Here is a 21,501-nt window from a genome sequence, read left to right as displayed (position 1 = left end):
AGGTCAGCAATCCAGACCCTTTGGAGCATTGTGAGGTGCTCAGCAAGTGTTCTTCCCTGCTTCTTGAAGCTGTTTCCTTAGGAGCAAGGAAATGGAGGAGAAAATACACCAAATTTCCACCCCATGAGTCCCAGTGGCAACCTTTCACACCAGCCCTTTCTAATCCCACTCCACCCCTGGGTCAGCATACTCCAGACCCTTCTTGCAATTTTCCAGATGCTTCCATCTCATTCTCATATGGGTCTTTGCATCTGCTGTTGTCTCCTCCAGAGATGCCCTTCTTTCTGTTGGATTGCATCCAAGAGGTATCAGCTCGTATTTCCTCTCCTCGGAGGCGACTTGAAGTCATTCTCCCCTGTAATCACATTTAATGACTTCATAACCTTTCACAGCATCTACAGTTCCTTTCTGCACTGGTTTGTTGGTGTTGTATTGTCTGACCTCAGTAGCATGTACATTCCTAAAAAGCAGGGTACTTGCAGCTCTGTGTCTATGCCCATCTCCATCCCTATATGGCTGCTGGTCCTCACCAGCCCCAGGACTGTTAATATGTCACCTTCTCTGTTCCCTTTCTTTTACAGCCAGACCAAGTTAGAAACTGACTCTACAGCTTAGAACCTTAAGTCTCTTTAACATAGCATCCCCCACGTTATAAATTTCCAAGGCTACTTCTGCTGAGTCTTGAGATTTATGTGTTTGGTATTTGGTGGCATTTACAGAAGGCCCTTTTGGAATTTTACCAGCTATAGCATAATGTTGGTCTGTGTCCAGCTAAATCATAGTGTTATGGTTTAGATATGAGGCGACTGCTAAAAGTTCATGTGTGGCAGAACGCAAGAAAGTTTAGAAGTAAAACAATTGGGTTATGAGAGCCTTAACTTAATCAGTGCATGAATCCACTTAAATGGATTAATTGGGTGTTTCCTGCAGGCAGGTAGGGCCTTGCTGAAGGAGGTAGGTCCCTGGGCTGGGCATGCCTTCAGGGTACATATTTTGTCCCTGGTGAGCTGAGCTCTGTCCCTGCTTCCTGGGTGCCATGTCCTGGGTTACTCCACCATGCCCTTCCGCCATGATGTTTTGCTTCACCTTGGGCCCAGAGCTATGGAGTATACTGAATATACAATATACTGAATCACTGAACCCACGAGCCCAAACTTTTCCTCCTCTGCTTGCTCTTGTCACAGTGTTTTAGTCACAGTGGCAAAGAGGCTGACTAAAACACATGACACTTCTCAGACGCCTTGGGCATTCTGTTTTCCAGTTTCGTTTCTCAAGTACTACTTCCACCAGGTATTAATGGGCATCCTGAAAGAAAACTAAAAAGGTGGAGGGAGACCTAGGGATAAATACTTAGCTTCCTCACTGTTGAGATGGGGCACCTCTGGGGCATGTTCTTCCCAAATATCCCCAGCAAGATTGAGTACCAGTTTCCACAAAAGTAGATCTCATTAATACATGCTAAGTTGGTTGCCTTCCATTTCCAACTCACTTCCGGCCTCTTCTTTCACAGCGGATCCCTGAGTTGGTTGGCTTCCGGTTTCAATCTCACTTCCGGTCTCCTCTTGTAACACTTTGCTTAAATTCACCTCTCCAATAAAACTGCTTACATTTAAATCCTTATCTGAGCATCTGCTTCCAGTACAATCTAAGCCAGCATTCTACACCTAAACATGGCAAAAGAAACTTAGATAGAACCTAATAAGTAGATATCCCCCCTGCTGCTCCAGTGTACAGTGGGCATTGTGGAATTTCACGACAGGGTCTATGGCAGCATTTCCTGAAGATCAAGGCAAGGTGCCCATTTTTACAGGAAGGTGCATGGAATCACCGCACTTTAGGAGGACACTCTTCAGGGATTCCACTTCTCTACCAAACAGTTTTTATTTGGTGACAGTTCCTGGGCTTGAAGATTCAGTGCTATCAAAAAAGGCATTTGAGTGTACCTTTTCCCCCACATCCTCGCCAACCCCTATTGTGGCCTGTATTTTTGATAATTGCTTTCTAATTGGGGTGACATGGAATCTTAGGGTAGTTTTGATTTGCATTTCTCTTATTCCTAGAGATGTAGAACATTTTTTCATACATCTGTTGATGGCTTGCAGATCTGTGAAGTGTCTGTTCAGTTCCTTAGCCCATTTATTGACTGGGTTATGTGTAAACTTGGTGTAAAGTTTTTTGAGTTCTTTATAAGTTCTGGAGATTAGTGTTATGGCATTTGCAGGTAAATGGATGAAGTTGGAGAATATCATGCTAAGTGAAATAAGCCAATTCCAAAAAACCAAAGGCTGAATGATTTCTCTGATAAGTGGATGATGATACATAACAGGGTTGGGGGAGGCAAAAATGGAGGAAGGACGGGTTGTATAGAGGAAAATAAGGGGTGGGAAGGGGATGGGGGGAAGGAAAGATAATAGAATGAGACAAACATCATGACCCTATGTACATGTATGATTACACACACCATGTGACTCTACTTCATGGACAACCAGAGAAACAAAAGTTGTATCCTGTTTGTGTGCAATGAATCAAAATTTCAAAAAAGGCATTTGAATGCAATAGCCTGGCCTCTACAGTCATCTGTGAATTCTCTTGGCAAAAATAGCTCATGCAGATCCAAGCTTCTGCTCTCAAAGGAACCAAGCGTGGAAGAGGCTTTCCAAGACCCTTTCTTCCTGAGGTTACTCACCCCAAATCCTGCCATTTAACTGAGCAGTTTCACTCATTTCTGGTTCTTCCTCTTTGTCATGCTGAAGCCAGAGGGTTAAGAATGAGCTGCTGGGAACTGACCACACTGATGTGTACAGAACTAAACACGATGTGTCATCAGGAGTCGGTCACTCACACGGCAGGGTGTGATAAGGATGGAGTCTCAGTCTAGCAAGGGGAGGTGGATGCATAACTCAGAGTTACCAGATGGATTCCTCCCCATTTTGACAAGTGATCTGGATGAACGTGTCAGTTGCCCGGAGTGACCTGAAGCAGGTGGAATTCAGAGGAAGTGGGAAGGGTGAGGAGGAGGGGGAAATGTTTTCAGGCAGCACCAAGTCTGTGGGTGGGAGGGAGCCTAGGTTGAGGGGAACTGACCGGTGGGACCCGATTTCCAAAGGATGGACAAGAGCAGAAAGGCAGAGGGGAAGGTGGGTATGGGTCAGATCGAGTTCATGTACTTACTTTGTGAACTTCAGCAAGGGTTAAAGACTCCTGAGCTTCTGCATCTTCATCTGCAAAGTAGGGAATAATAACAGTACTCGTTGCAAAGGATTGTAAGGATTGAGTGACATCAGTACAGGTCAGACCCGTAGCCAATTGCCTGCTGTGTGGCAGGTGCTCAGAGAACATTATCAATTGTTAATTGTTATTTGCTTCCTGCTGGGTTACTCATTCCATGGGAGAACCAGGATTCAAACTCAGGGCTAACTGGAGACTTTCTTGTTGGCTATATATATCACGGGTTCATTTTATATAATTTTTCTTTGGATTATAAGGTGACTCTTGAATATCAAGTTTTTGTTGTCATTGTTTGGGCTTTTTGTTTGTTTGTTTGTTTTGTACCAGGGATTGAACCCAGGGGTGTTAAACCACTGAGCCACACCCCCAGCCCTTTTTCATATTTTATTTAGAGACAGGGTCTCATTGAGTCGCTTAGGGCCTCACTAAGTTGCTGAGACTGGCTTTGAACTCTCCATTCTCCAGCCTCAGCACCCTGACCCGTGAATATCAAGTTTTTAAAATTGTTTGTGTTTATTTGTTTCAGTACTTGGGATCAAACCCAGGGCTTCCTGCATACTAGGCAAGCACTTGAACACTGAGCTACAACCCTACCCTTCAGGTGTTTGAGAATATTTAGAAATTAAGTATATAGGGAAAATGGTCCCAAGATGTATAGTGATAGAATACATTCTTTAAAACTTTATGCACCATTATCTCAATTCTATTTTTAAGTTTAGAGTCCGATGAGATTTTAAAAGATAAAAATGGCACAAATGCTATTGCTAAATAATGGAATTATAGGTGATTTAATGAGGCTTTTATAATTTTATAACAATTGTTCCCTCCAAAATCAAAAAACCTGCTAAAGTTCCAGGTTTCCTTCCTGGCTCAATATTTAGGAGTTACTCATTTCCTTATTTCTGGAAATAAAAATGAGTCTACATAAAGCCCACCTCCTACCAGGAATTGACTTAAAAGATTATGAATCAAGCTTGAAAAAGCATTAAGGCTCCTTGCCTTGCACCTTCAAAGAGGGGGTGCTTTCCTGCTCTTAGGGGAAGGGGTCTATTTCCAGTCCTGGTAAGCAGACCAGGGTTCAGAGCATCTGTGGATCAATTGGCTGGCACAAAAAATATATAAATAAATAGAAAGAGCAACTGGATTAACTTCATTGCTTTACTCAGTGGCTCAGGTCAAATGCTTAAGGCATTTTCCAGAATGCAATGGACCCAGGATGGGGTTTGCATAACACCTTGGCATTATTAAACAAATCATATATGCACCTTGGGTTTCGTCCCAAAGAGAAAGCATAAGCCCTGTTTGTCCTTGGCAAGGTGTTAGCCACAAATATACCACCAGCAGGCTCCACGGCAGACCCAACCAGGGCAATCCTGGGGCTTCTCAAGGACACCATTGCACACGGTCCCTTTGCCATTTGAAGTCCACCCACAAGCAGCCACCCGTTCCTCTTCTATCCATGTACATCATCCCATTACAGTGTGTTCCGGACTGATAACTTCTGAGCGCTGAAAAATGTTCGCTAAAGAAACTGCTGAGGTATTGAGTCAGAATGTTGATACAGCACATGCGACTTTAATTTGGATTAGGATGCTCCAATGGGGAAAAAAAAAATCTGTAGTCTTGCCAGATCTGCCTTCCCACAAAAAGGATCCAGCTGTGCTTGCTGAACCTTTGATACCCAACAGGTATCTGCTGTAACCTTCTGAAGAAGATCCTCATGGACAGTCATTTATTAAGTGCCTACTAGGCTTCGTCTACTGCAAAGGCATGCCTCAAAGAGGAGAAGCCAGCCATTTTTCTAGCCAGCAGACTGTTGGCAAACATTTCTGAGGCCAATCAGGATTTATTTGAAGCTTGAGACAGAGGATGTGGGCTCCAGATGGTACTTGTGTGAGCGCAAACTCTTAAGTAGAACGGGACTGAGCTCAGCGCGTAAGCAACACGTTTTTGCGGATTATTAGACCATCCGTCACTGGAGGACAGTTGAATAATGTCTTTCATAGGAAATCGGGGGAAGTTGCGTGCCTCTTTTTGAAGGTCTCAGTTCTGAAGGAATAGGCTCATGAGGCATTCATTGATTTCAGGAGGTGGACCCTCAGGGGGTGTAAAAGGTGTGCTGAAATCCACAAAACCTCATGATCCCCTTCAACAACCATGATCAATCACAGCGTTAAAATAATAAATAAATAGAAGACTATTTCCATGTGTCGGTCTAGCAAGCATATGGATCACGGTGGGCTCAGCGCCTGGAAATCCGCAGGGCCATGGCAGGGCTGCTGGGAGTTCTATTTGGAAAGTCCTGAAGCACTTGGAGAGAGGAGTAAAGGTACGAACTGAGGACTTTGAAATCAGTGGTCCCCTCTGCAGTGCCTGGATTTATATCGAAAGCACAAGGCTGCAGAAGTCCCTTCTGCCGTGTGCCCGTTCTTCCTTCCCAAGTCCCCTGGGTAACTCTGTTCCCTAGTCAAGATTCTCAAGTGGGCCTTGTTCACCCAGGGCATTACCGGCTTCTCTCACTGGCAGCCCCTTTGTCACTATGTGGCTGCTTCTCCACTAGACCCTCAGTCCTCTGATGTCAGAGAATAAATCCTGTCCATGTTTGGACCCCAGGGCACCCATCACAGTGGCCACTCAGGATAGGCCTGGACACAGTCCTGTGGAAAGGAATTGGAAAAGGAGAGAGACTTATCTGTGAAGTTAATTCCATTATCATCTTTTTTTTTTTTTGACTCAATGAGGAACCCTGAGAAATATTGGATGATCACCTGGGAATGGCTTGGACTCGTGATCAGCAGTAACCTGAGTCACAGAGTGCCTATGTTGGGCAGTAGTACAATAATGTGGATGTACTAAGGGATGAAAAAGTATATTTTATGTTTTAACCAATGTAGCAGTTAAAAGTTTAGTTTAACCAGGTGCAGTGACGCACACCTGTCATCCCAGCCACTCGGGAGGCTGAGGCAGGAGGATCAGGAGTTCAAGGCCAGCCTCAGCAACTTAGTGAGGCCCTAAGCAACTCAGTGAGACCCTGTCTCTAAAGAAAATATAAAGAGGGCTGGGGATGTGGCTCAGTGGTTAAGCACTGCTGGGTTCAACCCCTGCTACAAAAAAAAAAAAAAAAATAGTAATTTTAGGGGTCAGAATTCTTTGGGTTGAGTCCTATGAACTTCTATAAATCATTTAAGCTCTCTGAATTTAAATATCATTATTTATTTGTATATGGGGGTAATGTTTTTATTTCAGGATTTTTTTTTTTTTTTGATTAAACAAACATGTGAACTGCTTAGCTCAGTACATGGCACAGTCAATGCTCAATAAATGTTTGCTCTTCTAATTGTGAAGCAATAACGTGTGGCATTTGATAGTCAAATAGGTTTACACAAAAAGTTCTTACTTATATTCCTCCCAACAGAACTTTGGGTATCTAGCATGTCGCGTGACTGCTGTGTACAGGGAGATGAATGGTCCTGTCACAGAAGTCTCCACATACATCATGGAAAGTGAAAAGGGAAGCAGGTCATTAAAATATGGTGTCAGGTGTGCTACTAATAGAGTCATAAACAAGGCACTGCCGCAAAGACGTCAAATAGATTTTGAGTGTTAATTATGTTCACTTGTCGGGATGACTTCAGAGGTGGTTGAGAAGACTCTGATGAGGCGAAGTCCAGCTTCATTGGAAAAGAGAGCTATGATTGATTGATTAGTATCATCTGCCAGACTGAGATGTGAAGGGTCTTGTGGTTTAAATATCATTTCTTAATCATCATTTTACCAATGGAAAAAAAAAAACAGAGTGCCATATTGTCTTTTTTTTTTGGGGGGGGGGGGGGTTACCAGGGATTGACCTCAGGGGCACTTGACCACTGAGCCACATCCCCAGCCCTTTTTTATATTTTATTTAGAGACAGGGTCTCACTGAGTTGCTTAGGGCTTCACTAAGTTGCTGAGGCTGGTTTGAACTCATGATCCTCCTGCCTCAGCCTTCCCAGCTGCTGGGATGACAGGCGTGCGCCACCATGCCCACCCCATACTCTTAAATTGGGCTAATTTAAAAAATGAAATGGGTTTAAATATGACCTTTGCACCCTGTGCTTGGCGTTATGGCTCAGCATTTCAGTTCGTTGCCCAAGGAGGTAAAATAGAGTTAAAAGTGCACTTTCACTCTGTGGATCAGATGTTGAAATACTAGTAGTGTGCCCAGACCCCAAAGCCACGCCCCAAAGCCACGCCCCCAGTGCCCACCTCCTCCAGCCACACCCACCTGCCTTAACAGATGATAGTTATTTTTGCTACAGGGATGACAGATTTTCTAAACTCCTTCAGTATGACGAAATGTTAAACTTCACCATCAGAACACCTTACTTTCTGCTCACTCAAATGAAAGACTCATCCCCATTTGAAAGTTCAAGAAAGTGGTTCAGTTTTCATCTTGTTAAAAACCACAAGCCCAAAGGATGAGACGTGAAGAGAGGAAAGAAAGTACTTGCCTTCTCCCTGGCACAAAGGTTGGTGACACAGTTAATCCTCATCCCCAAAGAATCGCTTTTCAAGTACCTCTTGTGTTTTTAGCAGGTCGTTCTGTGAAAGCAGGAATAACATCTATTTGGGCTCTGTAGAACTTCAGTCACAAACTGTGGGTGCTTAGTAAGTACAAAGATGAAAATAGCCCGGGCGTGGTGGCACATGCCTGTCATCTCAGAGGCTCCGGAGGCTGAGGCAGGAGGATCGCAAGTTCAAGGCCAGCCTCAGCAACTTAGCGAGGCACTAAGCAACTCAGCGAGACCCTATCTCTAAATAAAAAATAAAAAGAGCTGGGGATGTGGTTAGTGGTTAAGTACCCCTGGGTTCAATCCTTGGTTCCAAAAAGAAAAAAATAAACAGGGTATTAAAATGACTTCATTCAGGGAATAAGATTTACAGAAATTCAAATATTTCACAATGGCATGTCCCTAATAAACTTTTCTCTGCATGTCATCTTTCTCCTTAAGCATCACAAATACTAGAACCAAGTCATATATTTGGCCCAGATATCAACCACTCAGAAATAATTCATCTTATATACCACGAAGATAAACCTTGTCTTTACCTAGTGGCTATTCTGAGGCCCCGAGCTTGTCACTTACTGTTTTCCACTTGAGTCTGGTGTTGAAGCAGTATGCCTTCAGTGGAAACTGCACTTTGAGTTTTGAACTTTGACCTTTCCTGGGGTGACAATATGCTCTTCTTTGGGATGCTGGGCCGTGACACCGAGTGGCAATTCCCAGGGAGCTACACAGTCCTGAGGGGAGGAAGTCTGAGTGCCTGCTAAGTCCTGTGCAGCTAGAGACTTGGGATACGGTGTTCTGAGTTTTCTGTGTTTTTACACCCTGTCACATCTACAAAATGCCTGTTTCTGTGTGTACGTGAAACTTAAAAAAAATATTCTTTTTAGTTGTAGATGGACACACCTTTATTTTATTCATTTATTTACAGTGGTGCTGAGGACACGTGCCAGGCACAACCTGAGCCACAACCCCAGCCCTATACATGAGATACTCAAGCATTATTTTAAAATAGGCTTTGTGTTTGATGATTTTTGCCCAACCGTAGACTAACATAAGTATTCTGAGCACATCAAGGTTGTTGAGGCTCAGCAGTGATGTTCCATAGGTCAGATGTAGTGAATGCATTTTGACTTACCATTTTTCCAACATATAATGGGTTTACTGGGGTGCAACCCCATAAATTGCAGCATGTCCATAAGAAATGGATTCTGAGGCCTTACCGCATGCCTAATTCTGCTGAAAATTTGTGCTGCACTAAATATTCTCTTTAAAAAAGTTTTTTTTAATTTTTTTCTTTTTGGATACACATGACAATAGAATATATTTTGAGATACTATACATACATGGAGTGTGACTTCCCATTCTTGTGGTTGGACATGGTGTGGAGTTTCACTGGTCGTGTGTTCATATATGAACATAGAAAGTGACGTCCCCTTCATTCCACTGTCTTTCCTGTTCCCATCCCCCTCCCTTCCCTTCATTCCTTTTTGTCTAATCCAGTGAACTTCTCTTCTCTGCCCACTCCCTTATTGTGTGTTAGCATCCACATATCAGCGAGAACATTTGGACTTTGGTTTTTGGGGATTGGCTCATTTCACTTAGCATGATAGTCTCCAGCTCCATCCATTTACCAGCAAATGCCATAATTCCATTCTTCTTTATGACAGAGTAATATTCCATTGTGTATATATGTACTGCATTTTCTTTATCTGTTCATCTGTCGAAAGGCAGCTAGGTTGGTTCCATAGCTTTGTTATTGTGAGTAGACGTGGTTTCATCACTGTAGCATGCTGATTTTAAGTCCTTTGGGCATATGCAGAGGAATATATATGCCCAGGAATAACTGGATCAAATGGTGGTTCCATTCCAAGTTTTCTGAGGAATCTCCATACTGCTTTCCATAGTGGTTGCACCAATGTGCAGTCCCACCAGCAATGTACGATTGTTCCTGTTTCCCATGTCCTTACCAACACTTATTGTTACTCGTATTGACCACACTTTTAATACAGGTAACCATATTTACTAAAAGTTACAGATGGCAAAGCTGAGATTTAAATTAAGAATCTGAAGCCAATTATTTCTGATTCCAAAGTCATGCCCCTTTACCTTTATACTTAGGGTCCACAGACTCCTAAAATGTGCATGTATAAACATGCCTTTATAAAAGGCAAAACATTTTAAAGTTTGTCATTTTAGGAACTCAAGTATGTACCCTTGTATGGCTCTCACTGTATCTGCTCAGTTAGTTTAGACTTTTGCAGAGCAAATCTGGGTTTACTTGGAAATTATGAGTAGAAACTTCTAGCAAAACGATGATACATTGTCACTTAATAAATGATGACTTAAATGAATTCTCCATTGAATAAAGACACTTTGTGGAGTACATCTTACTATGAAAATATCCACATTCTCCTTTCCAATAACCCTTGCTTTCAGACAGTCTTAACCACCAAGTAATTTCACAATCATTTCTGAAATTTAGCTCATCCTTATCTGAGCATTAACAGCTCTGTGTATTTGCATACACACCGTGGCCAAAATTATGACCAGACCTGTAATAATTTTTAGACGTATGGACCCCTTCCTTTATGGTTAAGTGGACAATAGGAACAAGATTGGGAAATTAGCCGGCCCATATAAATGGATATATTTCTTCATGATAAGCCCTTAATTACTCAATTTCAAAACCTATTGTCTACTCTAAAAGGAAATGCAGGCCATAGTAGTAAACATCAGTCATTTTACATACGTAAACCCAACTGCTCTCTAATCAAGATGGTGGCTCACAGAGCTGCAGTCCACAAACATGGAGGTAGTAAACATTACCTCATTTTTTCCTAACTTCTCTTTCTGAAGATTCATCACTTACGTATAAAAATGCATTGGATTTATGAGCATTAATCTTGTAACCTGCTACTTTACTGAATTCACTTATGAGTTCTAAGAGTTTTCTGGTGGAATTTCCAGGTTTCTCTAAATATATAATCATGTCATCAGCAAACAGGGATAGTTTGAGTTCTTCTTTTCCAATTCATATCCCTTTAATTTCTTTGGTTTGTCTAATTGCTCTGGCCAGAGTCTCAAGAACGATGTTGAATAGAAGTGGTGAAAGAGGGCATCCCTACCTTGTTCCAGTTTTTAGGGGGAATGCTTTCAGTTTTTCACCATTTAGAATGATATTGGCCATGGGCTTAGCGTAGATGGCCTTTACAATGTTAAGGAATGTTCCCACTATCCCTGTTTTTTCTAGTGTTTTGAGCATGAAGGCATGCTGTATTTTATCAAATACTTTTTCTGCATCTATCGAAATAATCATGTGATTCTTGACTTCAAGTCTATTGATATGATGAATTACGTTTATTGATTTCCGGATGTTGAACCAACCTTGCATCCCTGGGATAACACCCACTAGATCGTGGTGCACTATCTTTTTAATATATTTTTATATGCGGTTTGCTAAAATTTTGTTGAGAATTTTTGCGTCAGTGTTCATTAAGGATATTGGTCTGAAATTTTCTTTCCTCGATGTGTCTCTGTCTCATTAAACACCTACGTGACTGAGCCCATGACGTGGTTTAACTCTTCATGCACCTAAGAAATGTTAAACTCTTCATGCACCTAAGAAATAAAGACATAAAGAAAAATCAGAGGCTTAGGGATGTAGGTCGGTGGTAGAACCCAGGCCTAGCATGTGTGAGGCCCTGGGTTCCATCCTCAGCAATACACACCCACACCCACACACACACACACACACACACACACACACACACAAGTCAGCTCTTCTCCTTATTTCATTGCTGACTCAGGACAAGCACTGAACTCTCTCTGTGCCTGTCCTCACTGTGAAAAACAGTTCTGTTGCATTCTAAATCTGTGAATGTGAATAGAATGGCTATCTGGGAATTTGGAATTCTAATCAGTCTGGTCTTCGGTTTCTGTGTAAAGCATTTGTCGTCGTTGACTGCGGTGCTACCCACAGAAAAATCTGTTCCCTGGGGATTCTAGTTCTAGTTAAGATGGAGTAAGCTCGCTCCGCCTGATTTCTCCCACTGAGCCTAACCCAAAACCTGAAGAGTACGCGTGCAACTTGGACCTGAGGACTCTGGATAGTAACAGAGCATGCAGAGGAAACCAGACCCCAATAAGATGGAGCCCCTGAATTTCCCGGGTTTGCCTTCCTCTGTCTCCTAGGCTGAGCTAAAAAAGCAACATAAATCTTTTTTTTTTTGGTACTGAGGATTGAACCCAGGGGTGCTTAACCACGGAGCCACATCCCCAGCCCTTTTTTGTATTTCATTTAGAGACAGGGTCTCACTGAGTTGCTGAGGGTTTCACTAAGTTGCTGAGGCTGGCCTCAAATTTGTGATCCTCCTGCCTCAGCCTCCTGAGCCACTTGGGATTCCAGGCATGTGTCTCGGTACCTGGTGCAACCTGAATCCTTGAAGCAGCACATGGGACAGACAGCAAAAGCCCCAAGGTAACACCTGCATCTGGTCTCAGTTGTGTCTGAAGGGCAGTGGGGATGATGGGTCCTGGTTTTCTGCTTTCTCTTCCTCTCCCGCTGGAGCCCCCAGGCCAGTCCCCATCCAGGAGCCCGAGTCCTAGCGGTGGCAACCCAGGGAGAGTTTGGTCAGGCACACAAAACCCGGAGGGGAGCCGGGAGAACCTGCTGGAACAGACCAGCAGGCTGTGAAGGCAGAGGGGGTGCCCTGTCCACTGTCCTGTTGCCCTGGAGGCAGACGCAGTGGTGGGGACAGGAACTGAGACCTCGGCCTCCCAGAAAGAGGACCAGAAGGACAGTGACCTCTGAGAGCCACGGAGCATCAAATGGAAACAATGTAACCCAACACTGTAACCCAAGTATTATCATTCCAACACAGGGTTGGTGTACAAATGTAGTAGGATTATTATCAGCAGCATCATCATTATTATTATTACTGGTACTAAGTCCTCAGAATCCCTAGCCACTTGTGACTGTTGAACACATGAAATGAGACTAGTCCAAACCAAGATGTATTCTAAAGGTAAAGTCTACTCGAGATTTCAAAATAGATTCTTTTTTTTTTTTTTTTTTTTTGTACCTGGGGTTGAATCCCAGGGGCACATAACCACTGAGCCACATCCCCAGCCCTTTTTATATTTTATTTAGAGACAGGGTCCCACTGAGTTGCTCAGGGCCTCACTACGTTGCTGAGGCTGGCTTTGAATTCCCCATCCTCCTGCCTCAGCCTCCTGAAGCCGCAGGGTCAAAATAGATTTTTTGAAAGTCTGTTTCCCTTCTATCTTTTACTCTCTTTAGGAAAATGACAAGAAGCGGAAGACGCGTCCTGCCTGTTTTACGCTGGGTTGGACGAGGTGGCTCTAGAGGCTATCATTTCACTGTAAGAAAACTCCAATAAAGGAAGGATCAAGACCAGCAATGGTCCTCAGAGACAGCCTCAGGGAGTGTCATGGGGACCTCGGGGACTGATTAGAGTCCTGACAGGTAGTGGACCAAGGACAGCCTTCCCATTGGGGCAGGTGGGGAGAGAGAGAAACTCCCGGAGGAGAGGAGGAGCGGGGAGGGTCACTGTTTGGGAATCTACCCAAACTCCCTAAAAGCTTGTGAGGCAGCTGGTGTCTTCCGAGCCTGGAAGGTTCCCTGGGGAAGAGGGCTGATGTCCCTGGTATCTCTCTTCAAATCTGCAGTGCTCATAGGTGACCCTCGTGCTTGCTCATTAGCATGACACAAAGGCTCCTGAGATAAAATCTCTGCCTATTCCGGGAGCTGACAGGAGCCTTTTCTCACTAGGAAACTATGTCCTTCAGGTTAACTGGAGGGAAAACTCTTATAGGCAACTTTGTCTCCCTGTATTGAGAGTCAGGACAAGACCTGGAGCTCCTACGAGAACTTAGGGGTGCCTGGGAGTGTGCTGGGGGCTTTCTCTCCTGAAGCTCCTGGCGATCCTACTCTATGGATTTTTTGAATAATTGCACTTTTACGGCGAGGCAAGAGAAGCTCAGAGAAGTCAAGACACAGGTGGTCAGTCACACAGCTAAGAAGTGGTAGAGGCGAGATCAGAATAATGGTGTGGTCTGGACTAAGCAAGCCCCCACGCCTTGCAGTGAGTTGTCCCTTGGTGGGGACGGCTGGGTTCGTTTCTGAGTCATTGTAGTCTGCAGTTACCGTTCTAAACATCTGTCCAGAAACGGTCCCCTGTCTTCAGACTGCTGAAGTGAAGTCCTGGCTTGGTTTGGCTACTTAATTGTGCAATTTCTAGGGTGCTCTTGGGGGGCAAAGATGTGACTTCATAAAGGTGAGCCAAGACAGCTCTGTCCTTCCCTTGGGCCGATGGAGGCTTGTTCTGGCACTAAGGAAGCGTCATCCACCCAGGGCAAACGTGTCATCGGGTGGCGTCTCTGTGCTCACGCTGAAGAAGGCCTGCTTCTGTCCCACACTGGGCTCCTGCCCGGCCTCCGGGGCTTTGAGAGTCTGGAAATGTCCCATCTGCCCGGAAGCCTTGCCCAGAACAAGGCCGGGAGCAGCCGCTCAGCCAGCGAAGGCTCTTAGGAGTCAGTTTCCCTTCCCACCTGCCCTTCCCCCACCAGGGCTCTGAAGCAGGCCTCCCAGCAGGCAGCTCGGCAGGGGGTGTGGGAAGGACACACCACGGTGACTTTATCTACCAGGGATAAAGCTTCGGGAACACACGGTGAGGCACAGCCTGATATCATTCAGAGCCAAGGAAATCAAGTGTGGGAACAAACTCCAGAGAGTGAGGGTGTTCCAGGAAGGCCTTGCATGTGAACTCCCTAACCTGGTGTTCTTCAAACCGCGGGCCGCGACCTTGAGGTCAGGAAATCATTTTGGTGAGTCATGACTAGAGTTTTTTTTTTTTTTTCCCGAATAAAATTTGATCAAATAGAATGTAGTGTATCAAGTCTATTGCTGGCTCAGGGCATAAGATGTATTTCTTTCTAGCTGGGTGTGGTGACGCACGCCTGTGATCTTAGCAGCTTGGGAGGCTGGGGCAGGAGGATTATGAGTTTGAGGCCAGCCTCAGCAACTTGGCAGGCCCTAAGCAACTCAGTGAGACCCTGACTCTAAATAAGTACAAAAAAGGGGGCTGGGGAGATAGCTCAGCTGGTAGAGTGCTTGCCTCGCAAGCACAAGGCCCTGAGTTCGATCCCCAGTACCAGGGGAAAAAAAAATTACAAAAAAGGGCTGGGGATGTGGTGTGTGCTCAGTGGTTAAGCACCCCTGGGTTCAATCCCAGGTACCAAAAAAAAAAAAAAAAAAAAAAAAAAAAGCCTTCTTTCTGAAGGCTGTGTTCCCAAAGAGGTGGCAACACAGTGCCCTATTATTTGGGTTTTGAGAAGTTGCTCTACTTCTGAATTCTCAATTAGTCACCAGACCCTGTTGAAGGTGATGGTTTTCTTGGGCAAGTCATGGAGATGTGGTACAACTTTTCACCCTTGTGGGGGATGGGAATAGGAATAGGGAACAGGAAAGACAGTGGAATGAATGGACATCACTTTCCCATGTTCACATATGAACACATGACCAGTCCACACCATGTCCAACCACAAGAATGGGAAGCCACACTCCATGTGTGTGTGATGTGTCAGAATGCACTCTACTGTCATGTGTAACTAAAAAGAAGAAATTAAAAAAATAATAATAAATTTTGAAAAAAGAAAATCACCCTTATTTCTTGTGTGTCTGTTCCTACTTCCTACTAATGAAGAGCTAACACGTACAGATAGACCAGTTCTGGGCAATTTATACACACGATCAACATTTAATCCTCACCCCATCTTCCCCTAAACCCTTAACAACTTCACCCCTTCCACAGCACTGAAGAGAAAACTGAGGGTCAGGATGGAGATCATGGCTAGTCACTTGCTAGGAAGTGACCAAGTAGAGATTGGAACCACCTCCTCCTGTCCCTGATGCGTAGTGTAACCCCTAGTGCTACCACACGCAGTTCTTAAGCTAAGTTTAGAATGTGGCAGTATTGATTTGCAGGTGTTATTCATACTGCCAGTTAGGCTGAATCACCTTCTGTTTTCTATCTTTGGAAACCCATGAATTCCTTTATTTCTTGCAAGAACAGAGCTTTGGCTGGGTGCCGTGGCACAAGCCTGTAATCCCAGCAGCTCAGGAGGCTGAGGCAGGAGGATCGAGAGTTCAAAGCCAGCCTCAGCAACTTAGGGAGGCCCTAAGCAACTCAGAGAAACCCTGTCTCTAAATAAAACATAAAAAAGGGCTGGGATGTGGGTCAGTAGTTAAGACCTCTGGATTCAACCCCTGGTGTAAAAAAAAGAATGCAGCTGTGTATCCCAGTTTTAGATCAAGTGGTAGGTTGTCATCTCAGTTCAAACTCTCAGATCCATCAGCTCTGTATCTTCACCTCTGCTGCCCACCACAGTGGCCCATGATACCACCATCTTTTGCCAGATTGCCTGTGACAGTCTCCTAGCTGGTCTCTACAGTATAGTTCTCTTTTGATCCTTTTCAAGCTCAAACTTCACTGCTTATAGTACTTCAATGGCTTCTCTTTCCTCTGACCATAAAACCATTTTGTTAGGGTGGCTGCTTGTCACCGGTTTCCCTTCCCTCTCCTTGCCAACCTCATTTTCTATCATGTTCTTGCCTCAGGACTTCTTTTAGTTCCTCTGATCTACATTGTTTCCTTCTGCCACAGGGCCTTGGCATATGCTGTTCCTTCTGCCGACATTACTTTACAAACCAATCCCCTGTTCCCTTCACCAACAGGACTCCTGTCCATTCATCTGATCTCCATGAATTCCATCAGTTCCCAGTAGAAGAGTTTCCTCTCCTCTTTGTCAACAAATAACTCATTCTGGCATCTCATAGTCCTTCACCTTTGCTTAGTAGCAGTATTCTTAATTTTACCTATTTGACATTGTTCTTAGCTTAGCTCCAGGCAGGCAAGAATAGTGCTTTGTCTACCTTTTGCCCAGGGCCTAGAATCCTGCCCAGGTCATAGAGCAGGAAAGAGAACATTCGACTGATCTGACCTGGGAAGAAGTAGGTGTGAGAGAAACCGCAGGTGCTGGGCTTTGGCCACCAGCCTCAAGTCAGAGGGAAGTAGTCAAGGTCAAATCTCCCCGGGATAAAAGAGCCGACTTAGCACTGAGAAGAATCTTCTGAGAATCCCTGCTGATGTCTCCCAGCCAGGGTATTTATGGGTTCTCTTTTTATTTGGACACAAAACATCCCTCCAGCCTGCCTGGTTACTGTCTCCTTGTTCAGGAGCTTCCTTCCAGCTGCACCTAACACGCTGCGAACAGCCAGGAGGTGCGGTGGCCGATTTATGGCACTAGGGACAATGTTAACTGTGAGCAGCTTAGGGAAGCCACAGGATCCACTGCGTCTAGCTGCTGGGTGGGGTTCGCATGGGGCTCTGCTACCTTTTCCCAAATGTCAGGCTTTCTCCCTGGCTGTGTGCTTTCTAGTGGGTCTAGGGGTGAGACGTAGAGGGGAAAAAAACTAATTTTACACTTGTCCATGAACAAAGAAAGCCATCTCCCCCAGCAAGCCTCTCCTCCCAGCAACCTCTGCACCGAGCCCTGGGAATACTGTCAATAATAATAAGAGTGGTAACACTCACTACAATAACCATCAGTGACTCCTTCCAGAGTGCGCTGTGCCTGCCCTATTTTATTTCATATTCAAGACCATCCTCGGAAGGGCTTCCTTTGACGGAGGAGGGAACCCAGCTCCCAGGAATCCAGCTCTTTCCTCCAGACCACACACGAAGCGACAGGTGGTAAAGGGATTTGGAACCGGGAGGACCATCTTCCTGTCCTGCTGCTCTCCAGCACTGTTTCCTCTGCCCTCTCTTGGTCTTGAATCATTGCTTTAATCCATCTTTTATTTGTAGGCATTTATGGTGCTGCCTGCATCCGGGGATTCCAAGGAAGATGACTTATCCATGGCCCTTTCTGGGGGAGGCTTACCACCCAGTGGGAAGGTGTCCTCACCCTCTTCCTTACTGACCTTGACTGTGCTAAGCCTGGGGCGTCTCATTTACACCTCAGGTCAGTGCTGTTCCACCCATTTTACAGACGAGCACACTGAAGCCTACTGTGGAGTCAGTCACCTAAGGACACCCAGCCAGTTTGAGCTGGGGCATGGGCGGGGGAGCCTCAGGCTCATCTGAGCTGGTCATGCTCCTGAACAATGCAAAATTGCAGAAATGTGGAGCATGTACAAAGAGAGAGACTGTAAGACTCCTGGGCAGAGCCGGCTGCAGTGGTGCACACCTGTCATCCCAGCCGCTCGGGAGGCTGAGGCAGGAGGATCGCAGGTTCAAAGCCAGCTTCAGCATCTTAGCGAGGCCCTACGCAACTCAGTGAGACCCTGTCTCTAAATAAAATACAACATAGGGCCGGGGATGTGGCTCAGAGGTTGAGTGCCCCTGAGTTCGATCCCCAGGACCAGGAAAAAAAAAAAAGAATCTTGGGCAGGATGAGCTTAACTTGGCCCCAGGAAGTTGGAGGAGCCTTCTTGAGGAAGTCCAGCGCTAGAGAAGGGAAAACCGTAGGCTTCTTGTGGAAACTCCCACCCCCCCTACCTTCCTGCTTAGACACACTCCACAGTGAGCTGTGGGCGGGAGTGGGAGGAAGTGACCCCGTGGGTGGACATTCCTGGAACTTTCTGGTAACTCTAAGAGTGGAAGGTGCTGTTTGGGAAGGGCCAAGCACCAGGAAGAAGAGCTGAATGATCACGCCCCAGATACGAGAGGGAGCTCCAGGCACTGAACTGGCACTCAGGTTAGGTCACCTGTACCCCACAGAGCTGCGCCTAGGAACTTGCAGCCGGACTTGGTTAAGCACCTGCCCCTGGGCCTCCCCGCTGGAACTTCTGGCTCAGTAGGCCAGGGCAGAGGCCCAAACAGGCCTCTGTAACTTGCTCCCCTGGTGACTCTGAAGGATGCAGCCACCATGGAGTCACACAGTCACAAGGGGATCAAATGACCTTTAAAATCCTTTCCACCATTAGGAGTCTCCCAGCTGGCGTTTCCCAGAACATATTCCATTGAAGGTCCAGCCTGTAATATGTTCAGTGTACTCGTCTCAAAAGTCAAATAGGGAAGGGTTCCGGTTTTGGAGGGTCCTGCTGTCTGTCACCAAGAGTCAGCCTACCACGGTATGACAGCGGCCACAGATGATGTGTGACTGACTGGGCGGGGTAGCAGTACTGTAAAATTCTCTTTGCAGCATAGGTTGTAAACAAGATTTGGATCACAGACAGTAATTTACTGACTCCTGGCCTATAAAAACTGGTGTTATAAAAATAAGCTTATGACATAACTGGTGGGACCGAAAATTGGTGCGACAACTCTGGAAAGCAGTATGGAGATTCCTCAGAAAACTTGGAATGGAACCACCATTTGACCCAGCTATCCCACTCCTCACCATATACACAAAGAACTTCAAATCAGCATACTACAGAAATACAGCCACATCAATTCACAACAGCTAAGCTATGGAACCAACCTAGGTGTCCTTCAACAGATGATTGGATAAAGAAAATGTGGTCTATGTACACAATGGAATATTACTCAGCCATAAAGAAGAATGAAATTATGGCATTTGCTGGTAACTGGATGGAACTGGAGACTATCATGCTAAGTGAAATAAACCAGTCCCCAAAAACCAAAGGCCTACTGTTCTTTCTGATATGCAGATGCTAATACACATTAAGTGGGGGTGGAGAGGAAAATAGAACTTCATTGGATGAGACAAAGGGGAATGAAGGGACGGGAGGGGATGGTAACAAGAAAGACAGTGGAATGAAGGGGACATCACTTTCCCATGTTCTTATATGAACACACGACCAGTGAAACTCCACACCTTGTCCAGCCACAAGAATGGGATCCTAATTAGAATAAGTTTTACACCATGTACGTGTAATATGTTGAAATACACCCTACTGTCATGTATAACTATAAAGAACAAATAAAAAATTTAAAAAATAAGTTTTCAAAAGATAAATACAGTGTTTATGAAGTTAGAATCTTCAAATCTGAGAAAGTCTGAGAAGTAAAGAGACTTGTTTAATTTTGATCAACCCAGAATGTCTCAAATTTACTTAACCATGGAATTCTCTCAGGAGATAGTGCTTGCGTTCTTTAGAACTGGCATTCCACACAACACACCCTGGGAACCACTAGTTCATGTCTTATCATTGGGCAGCTTGCACAACTCCGTGCACAGACTGTCTTCTGAGAAGTTAAGAAGGAAACTTCCCAGCAAGACCTGCCTCCCCCAGGTGGCTGGTGCCTAAACTGAGCCTATCAGTGGTGGCGTCCTTGGTTTGGGGTGATAAGCCCAGATTAAAATGAAAATATTCCCACTGGGTGTGGGGGCGCATGCCTGTAATCCCAGCAGCTCAGGAGGCTGAGGCAGGAGGATCGAGAATTCAAAGCCAGCCTCAGCAACTTAGGGAGGCCCTAAGCAACTCAGTGAGACACTGTCTCCAAATAAAATATAAAAAGGGCTGGGGATGTGGCTCAGTGGTTAAGCACCTCTGGGTTCAATCCCCAGTACCAAAAAAAAAAAAAAAAAGGGTGATCTTGCCAAGAACAAAAATAGACTGATTTTTTAAAGTTTAAGTTAAAGAAAAAAAAAAAAAAAAAAGGCATAGCAGGGCACAGTGGCACATGCCTGTCATCCCAGCGGCTCGGGAGGCTGAGGCAGGAGGTTCGTGAGTTCAAAGCCAGCCTCAGCAACTTAGGGAGGCCCTCAGCAACTCAGTGAGACCCTGTCTTTAATAAAATATAAAATAGGGCTGGCTCAGTGGTTAAGCACCCCTGGGTCTAACCCTCAGTATCAAAAACAAAAACAAAAACAAAAAAACCCTCATATTTGATTTCTTTTGACAAATAAAAATTTTTTTCCATATTTTTGATATTGGTGTGTAATACATAATGCTGGGGTTCATCATTGCATATTCATTCCCGCACATGATATAATTTGGTCAATATCATTCCCTAGTATTTCCCCATGGCAAAGGCAAATTTCACTTTCATGAGCAGAGCCCGCGACTCTACAGGCTCCTCCCCAACCCTCCACATCATTGTCCTTTCTTGCCACCACTTCCTATTCCATCATGAGGCACCTGGTCTCCACCTTTATCCATCCTTACCCCCAAATGTGTCTCTAATGACCACTAAAATACTGCTTTTTTTTTTTTTTTTTTGGTACTGGGGATTGAACCCAGGGGTGCTTAACCACTGAGCCACATCCCCAGCCCTTTTTATATTTTATTTAGAGACAGGGTCTCGCTGAGTTGCTTAGGGCCTTGCTGAGTTGCTGAGGCTGGCTTTGAACTCACGATCCTCCTGCCTCAGCCTCCCGAGCTGTGGGATCATAGACATGCACCCCCACAGCTGGCTAGAATATGGCTTATTAAAGCCACGAATTCCATCAGATGCCAACCTGCCCACGATGGTGAATGAGCTTGGTGACCTGAGGCCAGTGATTTGAGCCTAAAAGTCTCAGTCTCACCATCTGGAAATGGGAATGATAACAAGATGTGCTTCTCCTCTTTTAACTCAGCTCCACTCAGACAGGAGCTGGGGAAGTTGGGGATCCTAGGAATGCAAGACCTCCTCAGGAAAACAGGAGGAACTCTAAGGAAGGGGCAAATTCCTTCTTTTTATAAGCCAGCCCCACTCCAGTTCTTTCTACAGCCTACAAGAATGCAGCTGAGTCA

At 45.0% G+C, this 21,501-nt stretch overlaps 1 protein-coding gene across 3 annotated transcripts in view; it reads right to left on the bottom strand.

The window, feature by feature from the left end:
- Positions 1–7,502: 7,502 nt before the first annotated feature.
- The window catches only part of LOC306646050 (uncharacterized protein), a 242,773-nt gene continuing 228,774 nt past the window's right edge, over positions 7,503–21,501 (bottom strand). Inside the window, exon 4 of one of the 3 annotated variants that reach the window (XR_013759795.1) lies at positions 7,503–7,809. The gene's annotated coding sequence lies outside the window, so the exon portion shown is untranslated. Of the gene's footprint in view, positions 7,810–10,849; positions 11,367–21,501 lie in introns of those variants that run through there. The other 2 variants (XM_079114475.1, XR_013759798.1) reach the window with 2 other exon arrangements.

Source organism: Sciurus vulgaris, assembly GCF_902686455.1.
Source record: "Sciurus vulgaris genome assembly, chromosome: 16".
Lineage (NCBI taxonomy): Eukaryota > Metazoa > Chordata > Mammalia > Rodentia > Sciuridae > Sciurus > Sciurus vulgaris.
This window is presented reverse-complemented; position numbering and strand designations above follow the sequence as displayed.